Below are 10,708 nucleotides of genomic sequence, written 5' to 3'. Positions count from 1 at the left end.
CTCCACCCCAATCGAAACCCAAGCAATTTCGGATGAATTCAAGGCCGCAAACTGGAGGAAAACGGAGCCGGATTGTTGGTGAAGGCTACGGAGGTGGAGAACCTCGATTTGGTCGAGAGTGAGAGAAGAAGAGGGAGAAAGATGTGGGAGAGGATGGAGAGGGAGTTGGGCTTGGGTTGTTTTTAAAAAAAAACATTTGGGCCTTGATTTAAAAAAATGGGCCTTTGCTCTATTTAAGGAAATTGGGCTTAATAAATTAAATGGGAGGATTTATTCAAAGTTTGGCCCTCTTTTATTTTTACTTGGGGCATCTTAATTAAATTGGAGATATAAGGTGATGAAATAATTAAGTTTTGGGCCGATAATTAATTGGGACGAACTATTTAAATAAATCTTTGAATTGATAATTAAATTAATTGTGGAGAATTATTTAATTAATTCCGGATTATTTCAACGAATGAATAATTATATCCTAAGTCCGAAATAAATATAGTTCGAGGGAAAGTTGTTGCGTTAATTTAATTACACACTTTTATAATTTTGGGGATTTTATTTCGATATCATTAAGAAAATACGAGGAGCCAACGGAGGAAATTGGGGGCGTAAGCGGCCGCCGAATAATCTAGACAAAACGAGATAAATAACTCCGCTTAGGATGCATGCATCTTTTTTTTAATTTGAAAGTGTGTTGATTTATCTATTATATAAATTGTTAAAGGTGAATCATCGCAAGGGAATCGTGATCGCAAGGGAAAGAACGTAATTTCAAATTAAGCACTCGAGGTGGGCTTTCTTTTAAATAAGGACAACGTCCTAAATATTTCATCGATGGAAATGAAACTGTATTTATCATGCCGTGATTTGTGTTTTAACGTGCCTATCTGATATGGCTATGCGCCATTGTTATACAAATCGAATTCGGGTCCTCGTAGGGCCGCAAACCCTACTTGGACTAGTGTACACCTATGGTAGATCGTGTGCTAGCGTACGGGCTGGCCGGTCTAGTGGCTTGGTTTGTGGCCACATTCCAAGTCATGTATTGGCAGATAAGGCTAACGTCTATGGGAAAATGACTGATCAGTCGACTTTTACTATGGGAAAATGATTTTAGTGCCTTGGGCCTTTCTAAAGCTAAACCCCGACGATTACTTAAGTGTGGCATGATAAATTGACAACCTTTATTGAAAATGTTTTCGGCATGAGCCCATTGAGTATTCTTATAGTACTCAGCCCTGCATGTGTTTTCCCTATGTGCAGGTTGAGCGGCGACGAGGATGTGTTGGTGTTGAGCGAGTGAATTAAATATGTTATTGATGTCTTTGAACCTTGAGTGTCGTTGTGTCTTCACACATGACGTCACTCTTTCTCTTGGTCGTTTCCGCTGTGACGTGTCTTAAATTATGATTTATTTGGGCCGGCAACTTTAATTGTTGGGGTAATGGATATTCTGAATTCCTTGTTGGATAATATTAAACTCTTGGTTATTTATTTGGATATTAATTGTTGGTCCAACTTGTGTTGAAACCATAATTCTTTTCGTCTTCTATTTAATTCTTTTAATCACGATAGCCCGTATTTATTAACCCTAAGGGGCGGTCGTGACAGTTTGGTATCAGAGCATCAGTTTCTTTCCGCTCTGGACCCAAGAGTCTTTTTGAGTTATAGTCTACCCTTGTATCGATAGACTAAAGTGTTTAACGTCGAAGGCTCAACATCACAACTCGTCACGCCCAACCACGAAAGAAGAGGTAAGAATATTTTGGCGACTTTTAAAATGAATTTCCGAAAATTTTTAAATTCGGTGGGAAAATGGTTCCTTGCAAAAATGGCAATTTTGGGCCTATTGGAATCTTAAAGTAAATGCTATGGCTTTGGAAAATATTGTGGTCATACGAGACGCGAGAAACTATGGGACGTGAGACACTATGGGAGTATGTTATTGAAGGTGTTGAATGTGATGGATATTGAAGTGTGAAAATGAATCGCATGCTTGAGACGGGGACTTGTTATTACATGTTTGACTGCGCAATATATGAATGACGTTTTATGTGATGATAATTCATGATTGATGAAGTACGAGGTATCATATAAAATCATTATGAAGGTGAAATGTGGAATTTTGAACTTTGTTGCAAACGTAGAATCCATATGAAGCTTGAATTAAGCAACAATCGAATATATGTTGAAGTATGAGACTATGAACTATGTCTGGAAAACATAGAGTGCCTAAGAAGTATGCTAAGCTGAACGTGCTCGAACATAGTTGTAAACTGATAACTACAATATCACTTTCATGAGTGATGGGACAAATGAAAACATATACTTCGAACTAGACGTATTATTATAGCTACCTATTGTTTCCCTGGATGATAAGGACAAAAAGAAAGGAAATTTCTAACGAGATCAGGACAAGAAGAAATGTTAGGTGATGTATCCTTACAACGACGAGAAATTGTGCATGCCATCAGATCAAGTGAATGCAATCGTGCATAACATGCTAATGCGACGATGCGTTACAAATAAGACAACACTTATGACACGTTAAGGCCGAGAGGGTTATTACCATGTTTTAATGAGCATGACCGCGAGGGCGTGCCAAAAACAATATGAAGGTGTGATCTTCAAGGACAGCTAATGGTTGTAACGACACATAGAGTCTTGACCTAGAATCTAGAGTTTTCGAGAACGCTTCTATTATCTTCGGAAAATGACGGAGTGCCACCTTTGTAGCTAGAATGGATGAAATTAATTACAGTACTTACTTGGATTCTCATAAATTTCTTTCTATGAAGCTCCTTGACAATGATATTCTTTTCGTACGTTTAAAACTTTTGGTTTACCTGCAATTTGCAAGTGATGCATCACTGTTTCCTTTTAACGAAAGTAGTGACTCATTCTTGTTCCTCTTGAGTCATTTTCGGAGCCATTCTAATCAAGGGAAATTTCAGTAGTGTTCCTCATGTTGAAACCCGTTTTGATCCAAGTAAGACTGTAAAATAGTTTTCTAAATTCTTGATACAAGACTCTCAAGGAAGACAATGGCTCGATCTCTGCAAACACAATATGAGGAATGGGTTTCGAGAGACTGATACAAAATGGTACCCCAACAACACCAGGAGTCGAATATTTTTGCATCCATGCTTAGTTGTAGCAAGCAGCCAAAGAATCGAACGTTACGTCATACCAGACATTAGGTCTTGAGAAACAAAAGTCGAGAGAAGTCGTGTACATCAAATGATCACGTTTTGCGGCTAAGAATTTATGTAAGTGGTTGATCAAGGGAGATACGCATAACAACTGAGAGTCGGAGTATTAAGGTCGTCGCATAAGATCATCGTTGTACAATAGTAATGGAATGAAAGTACGAGTACCCTGATAGATTAAGATATACGAATGAAGGTCGTAGACGAGAGGAAATCATCCAGCAAGTGGCGAAATTAAATCAACTAAAATGTGAAACAATCGAAAGGAGAAACGCGTGCAAGCACCATCACCATCACCTCCTCCACCTAAGCCAGAATGGCATATTGAATAGTTTTTGCTAAAGCAAAATCCTCCTATATTCGATGGGATAGGAGAGCCAGCAAAGGCCGAGACTTGGATACGCGTATTGGAGAGCATCTTCGAATTCTTGAAGTGCACGAGGAAGAGCAATTGATTTATGTAACCTACCAACTCACGGATTCGGCCGACTTTGGGTGGGACCAAGCAAGGGACCTGGCCCCTAAGAAAGTGGACACAATGACATGGGAGGGCATTAAGGCGGAAATATACAACAAGTATACCCCAAAAAGTTACTGAAAGGTAAAGGCGGCTAAGTTTTTCAACTTAACCCAAGGACGCATGTCGGTGACGGAATATGATCGCGCGCTCTGCGATATGACTCGGTATGCACCTGAACAAGTTGACACCGACGAGAAGCTGGCCGATAAGTTCCGTGAAGGTCTAAGGCATGAGATAAAGATGGTATTGGCTAGTCATGGGAGACTTACATACGCGGAAGCGTTAGCCCTCGCACTCGATGTTGAGGAAGCTATGCCCAAGGAGAGGGCGATGTGAAACACTACACTGGCACTGCCTCCACCACATTATTCTCGAGAGAAGAGAAAATGAGATGAAAAATAAGGCTCCCTATGAAAATAAGGGATACCAGCCCACCCAAAACCGACCACAGTATGGGGAAAGACAAAATTTCTCTAACTAGAGGGGTGACTTCCGACCCAGACCACCACAATGCAATGTGTGCTCCAGGTACCATTTTGGAGAGTGTATGATGCAGAACACTACCAAGTGCTTTAATTGTGGGGGAAATGGTCACTTCTCTAGAGAGTGTCCGAGCAAGAATGCGGGGATGGGGTCAAGGCTAAACAATCAAGGATTCCGTCAGCAGTCGAGGGCACCACCGGCTGAACTAAGGATGAATCGTGATCAATCTCCGCGACAACAACAACCTCACCGCCCAAGACTTCCCTCCCAGGCTAGAGCATATGCGCTGAGCTCTAGAAAAAAAACCAAGACTGAACAAGGGAGTCACGAGAGCGGAAATTTGGCAGAACTATGTGTGGACACATTAAGTTGCCTGCTAATAAATCTGAACATAAGATGATGGTGACCTCACCAGTGGGAGGGGTGATAGAGATTTCTCGAACATGCTCGAACATAGAAATTGTTATGGGAGAACTTAAGCTAGTCGCGCACAACATACAAGTTATGGCCATGAAGGATATTGATATAATTTTGGAAATAAATTGGTTAGCCGTGTGTTATGCTACTCCTTGTTGTAAAGAGAAACATATATCATTACAAGCCCCGGGAAAGGAACCAATCGTGTATCATGGAATCACGATGAACAGAAAAAAAAACGTCTATCATCTCCGCACTCCAAGCCACTACGATGTTAGGAAAAGGCCCTGCCTATCTGGTCTATCTACAAGGAGATGAGAAGGAAGAAAGGAAAGTGGAAGATGTCGCGGTGGTACGAGAATTCCCAGACGTCTTTCCTAAAGCTTTGCCTGGCCCACCGCTAGATCGGCAATTGGAGTTCACGATCGACCTAGAGCCAGGGTCGGCACCAGTGTCTAAGGCTCCATATCGAATGGCACCTAAGGAGTTAGAGGAACTCAAGATACAACTTCAAGAGCTAATGGATTTAGGTTTCATTAGACCCAGTGTGTCACCGTGGGGCGCGCCTGTGCTTTTTGTGAAGAAGAAAGATGGATCGATGAGAATGTACATTGATTATAGAGAATTGAACAAGATGACTCTCAAGAACAAATATCCACTGCCGAGAATAGATGACTTATTCGATCAACTTCGGGGAGCCGGTGTGTTCTCAAAGATGGACTTGAGGTCCGGATACCATCAATTGAGGGTCCGAAGAGAGGACATACCGAAGACTGCTTTTCACACAAGATATGGTCACTATGAGTTCGTGGTAATGCCATTTGGACTGACGAATGCACCTGCCGTATTCATGGATTTGATGAACCGAGTATTCCACCCATACTTGGATAAATTCGTTTTGGTATTCATAGATGATGTACTCGTTTACTCGAGGAATGAGAAGGAACACGAAGAGCACCTGCGAATTACCTTGGAGACATTGAGGAGTGAGAAGTTGTATGCTAAATTCAGCAAGTGTGAATTTTGGCTTAAGGAAGTAAATTTCCTTGGTCATATCGTGACGGCAGAAGGAATTCGAGTGGATCCTGCTAAGGTTGAGGCGGTACAACGGTGGAAAGCACCTACAACACCAAACGAGATTCGGAGTTTCCTAGGCTTGGCAGGATACTACCGAAGGTTTATTGAAGGGTTCTCCAAGATAGCGAGACCCATGACTCAACAACTCAAGAAGGGGGTGAAAGTCAATTGGACCCCAGAGTGTGAGTCAAGTTTCCAACTGTTGAAGGAAAAGCTAACTAGTGCACCGATTCTAGCAGTGCCAGAGCCTGGAGTGAACTACGTGGTATACACTGACGCATCAAAGGTGGGACTTGGATGCGTATTGATGCAAAACAACAAGGTGATTGCTTACGCGTCACGACAATTGAGGCCACATGAGTTGAACTATCCAACCCACGATTTGGAGCTAGCAGCGGTAGTGCACGCTTTAAAGATTTGGAGACATCATCTCTACGGAGTCCGATGTGAGATCTTCATGGATCACAAAAGCTTGAAGTACTTCTTCGAGCAGAAATATTTGAACATGCGGCAACGAAGATGGTTCGAGTTGGTGAAAGACTACGATTGTGGCATCAATTATCACCCCGGCAAAGCGAATGTAGTAGCAGATGCATTGAGCCGGAAGGACCATTCCCAACTGGGCACTTTTCTCACCAAAGAAGAAAGCCTGATACGCGAATTTAGCAAGATGCGTTTGGAAGTGGTGAGAGCACCTGAAACAATGGATGCACGAATCGCCACTCTAGCTGTTGAACCTGATCTAAGGTCGAGGATTATTGAAGCACAACGGATGGATGCGAAATTGGAGGAAATTCGTATTGAAGTGCGAACTGGCGAGTGTGGGAACTTTAGTGAAGAAGGTGACAATGCCCTTACTTTCGAAGGAAGATTATGCATGCCGGATAACGAGGGGCTCAAAAACGAGGTGATGAGTGAAGCTCATGAGACACCTTACACCGCTCACCCAGGAAGTACGAAAATGTTTCAAGATCTGAAGAAGTCCTTTTGGTGGAATGGTATGAAGAGGGACATAGCGTCATTCGTCGAGAGATGTTTAGTCTGTCAGCAAGGGAAGATTCTACATCAACGACCGTATGGGAAGTTACAACCACTGGAGATTCCCGAGTGGAAATGGGAGCACATCGCCATAGATTTCGTGACAGGTTTGCCAAGGACTCTAAGGGGGAACACCGCCATTTGGGTAATTATAGATCGACTTACCAAGAGTGCGCATTTCATACCGATTCTCATAAGCTATGGGTCCAGTAAACTGGCTCAAATTTACATAAGGGAGATAGTTCGATTGCATGGAGTCCCAGTGACTATCACGTCCGACCGTGACCCAAAATTCACCTCAAGATTTTGGATAAGTCTACAGAAGGAGCTTGGAACCAAATTGAACTTCAGCACGACATTTCACCCGCAAACCGATGGACAGTCCGAAAGAACGATCCAAACTCCCGAAGATATGCTGAGAGCCGTGGTACTCGACCGAGGGGGAAGTTGGGAGGCAGCACTACCATTGATCGAGTTCGCCTACAACAATAGCTTCCAGGCAACGATAAACATGGCACCGTATGAGGCATTATACAGAAGAAAGTGTAGATCACCGCTCTACTGGGACGAAGTTGGCGAAAGAAGAATACTTGGACCTGATGCAGTTGAAGAGATGGTGGGAATCGTGCGGCAAATTCGGGAAAGGATAAAAGAAGCTCAAGACAGACAAAAATCATACGCGGATGTCCGACGAACTGATTTACAATTCCAAGCTGGCGACAAAGTTTTCCTGAAAGTATCCCCATCAAAAGGGATAACACGATTCGGCGTCAAGGGCAAACTGAAGCCGCGATTTATTGGGCCTTATGAAATTCTTGAAGGAGTGGGCCCCGTTGCATACCGTTTGGCGCTACCACCAAACCTTGGAAATGTGCACAACGTTTTTCATGTGTCACAGTTACGAAAATACGTGTTCGACCCGAAGCACATGATCCGTTTTGAGGAAGTCGCGTTAAGTCCGGACTTAAGCTACGAAGAGAGACCCCAATCTATTTTGGACCGAAAGATCCAAATTGTGAGAAATAAAAATGTTGCTTGTGTGAAAGTACTATGGGAAAATCATGGGCATGAAGAAGCCACGTGGGAGAATGAGGATAAAATGATGGAATTGTATCCCGAACTCTTTTCTTGAGGATACAAATTTCGGGACGAAATTTCTGCTTAGGTTGGTAGGATGTAACGCCCCGTTTTTCTAAACCTAATTTGTGAACCCTAAATTACTGGTTTTTAATGCTATTATTTTTGCGAGGGCCGTGAATTAATTGTCGGTAAATTAATTGTTGTTGACTGGAGATTTGTGAAATAAGTGAATATGCGAATTTAAATAATTCCTGTCCGTGAGGAATATTTATTGGACTCAATTCCGTGTTGGATCCGATAAATCAAATAAATAATATAAAGGTCCAGTCCGTGATAAATAAATTATGGACTGCACAATTTAAAAGAAAATACAACAAAAAAACGTGGATTAGATCAAAACAGATTCTCTTCCTATTGACTTGGTCACCAAGTCAAATTTAATTAAAGATTTTGAGCAGATTTTCCTCCTCCGTGAAAAGATATTCTTCCTCCGTAATCTGCAAACAAATACCAGATAAAATGCAAATTAATTCAAAAATAAGAAAAAAAAAGAAAAATTCGAATCCCCTCCCTCAACCCACGTTGAAACCGTTCCCCTCTCTCCCCAAATCTCTCCCACATCCAAACCACCCATCCCTCTATTTTTAATCTTCAATTCAACTATTTTTCCTATTCTAATCGTCCTCTGCAGCAATCTATCTTCTTCAACTTCTATCCAAGGTAAACAACGTTCTATCGTTTGTATCTAAAGTTTCTCCTGCTTCAGAATCTAACATCAATTTGTGCTATTGGCAGTAACCAAATTCTCCAGCTTCAAGAACCATTCTTTTCAAATCCTCGCAGTTCTTGATTTCTCATTCACAGAGGTAAATTCATACTCGGATTTGAAACAGGAATTTTCGTATTCTGCATTCATATCATATACGCTGCATTAATCTCCCAAACAAAGAACCAATCAATAGCAATTAAGCAATCCAAAACCAATCGAACTTTACTCCCCTTGCTGCGAATCAAATTAAGAACGAAAAGAAACGCTTTTTTTGAATGAGAACTTATCTTTCGAAGTTAATCGGGGTTGCGCGGTAGTTGTTCGGGTCGTTTCGGGGTTGTGCGGTATCTGCTCGGGGCAACGGGTGGCGGAGGCAGCGCCTCCCGACAGCGATGGCGGCGGCAGCGACGGCGGGCAGCGACAGCAGCTCTCCGTCCGGCGACGGGCAGCAGCGGCAGCGGCAGCGGTTCAGGGGAGCAGAGCGTATGACGGCGACGGTGACTGCGCGGAAGCAGCGGCAGCGGCAGCGGCGTCGCGGCTCACGGTGGCGACGGCAGTAGAAATCGGCGACGGTGGAGGAACGCTGAGGACGAACAACAGCTCCAGCTCCACCCCAATCGAAACCCAAGCAATTTCGGATGAATTCAAGGCTGCAAACTGGAGGAAAACGGAGCCGGATTGTTGGTGAAGGCTACGGAGGTGGAGATCCTCGATTTGGTCGAGAGTGAGAGAAGAAGAGGGAGAAAGATGTGGGAGAGGATGGAGAGGGAGTTGGGCTTGGGTTTTTTTTAAAAAAAAAACATTTGGGCCTTGATTTGAAAAAATGGGCCTTTGCTCTATTTAAGGAAATTGGGCTTAATAAATTAAATGGGAGGATTTATTCAAAGTTTGGCCCTCTTTTATTTTTACTTGGGGCATCTTAATTAAATTGGAGATATAAGGTGATGAAATAATTAAGTTTTGGGCCGATAATTAATTGGGACGAACTATTTAGATAAATCTTTGAATTGATAATTAAATTAATTGTGGAGAATTATTTAATTAATTCCAGATTATTTCAACGAATGAATAATTATATCCTAAGTCCGAAATAAATATAGTTCGAGGGAAAGTGGTTGCGTTAATTTAATTACACACTTTTATAATTTTGGGGATTTTATTTCGATATCATTAAGAAAAAATACGAGGAGCCAACGGAGGAAATTGGGGGCGTAAGCGGCCGCCGAATAATCGAGACAAAACGAGATAAATAATTCCACTTAGGATGCATGCATCTTTTTTTTAATTTGAAAGTGTATTGATTTATCTATTATATAAATTGTTAAAGGTGAATCATCGCAAGGGAATCGTGATCGCAAGGGAAAGAACGTAATTTCAAATTAAGCACTCGAGGTGGGCTTTCTTTTAAATAAGGACAACGTCCTAAATATTTCATCGATGGAAATGAAACTGTATTTATCATGCCGTGATTTGTGTTTTAACGTGCCTATCTGATATGGCTATGCGCCATTGTTATATAAATCGAATTCGGGTCCTCGTAGGGCCGCAAACCCTACTTGGACTAGTGTACACCTATGGTAGATCGTGTGCTAGCGTACGGGCTGGCCGGTCTAGTGGCTTGGTTTGTGGCCACATTCCAAGTCATGTATTGGCAGATAAGGCTAACGTCTATGGGAAAATGACTGATCAGTCGACTTTTACTATGGGAAAATGATTTTAGTGCCTCGGGCCTTTCTAAAGCTAAACCCCGACGGTTACTTAAGTGTGGCATGATAAATTGACAACCTTTATTGAAAATGTTTTCGGCATGAGCCCATTGAGTATTCTTATAGTACTCAGCCCTGCATGTGTTTTCCCTATGTGCAGGTTGAGCGGCGACGAGGATGTGTTGGTGTTGAGCGAGTGAATTAAATATGTTATTGATGTCTTTGAACCTTGAGTGATGTTGTGTCTTCACACATGACGTCACTCTTTCTCTTGGTCGTTTCCGCTGTGACGTGTCTTAAATTATGATTTATTTGGGCCGACAACTTTAATTGTTGGGGTAATGGATATTCTGAATTCCTTGTTGGATAATATTAAACTCTTGGTTATTTATTTGGATATTAATTGTTGGTCCAA

The 10,708-nt window shown here is 42.1% G+C and overlaps 1 long non-coding RNA gene across 2 annotated transcripts; it reads left to right on the top strand.

The window, feature by feature from the left end:
• Positions 1-7,982: 7,982 nt before the first annotated feature.
• On the top strand, positions 7,983-10,708 carry LOC121750327. Of its 2 annotated transcripts, XR_006039852.1 has the most exons (3): positions 7,990-8,684; positions 9,915-9,979; positions 10,454-10,708. It is a non-coding gene; the product is annotated as an uncharacterized LOC121750327 (long non-coding RNA). The 2 variants fall into 2 exon arrangements; XR_006039853.1 differs by lacking the exon at positions 9,915-9,979 and having other exon boundaries at positions 7,983-8,684.

The sequence above is a fragment of the Salvia splendens genome, chromosome 10 (assembly GCF_004379255.2).
Source record: "Salvia splendens isolate huo1 chromosome 10, SspV2, whole genome shotgun sequence".
In the NCBI taxonomy this organism is placed as follows: domain Eukaryota; kingdom Viridiplantae; phylum Streptophyta; class Magnoliopsida; order Lamiales; family Lamiaceae; genus Salvia; species Salvia splendens.
The sequence above is the reverse complement of the archived record's forward strand: the minus strand, read 5'-3'. Positions and strand labels throughout refer to the sequence as shown.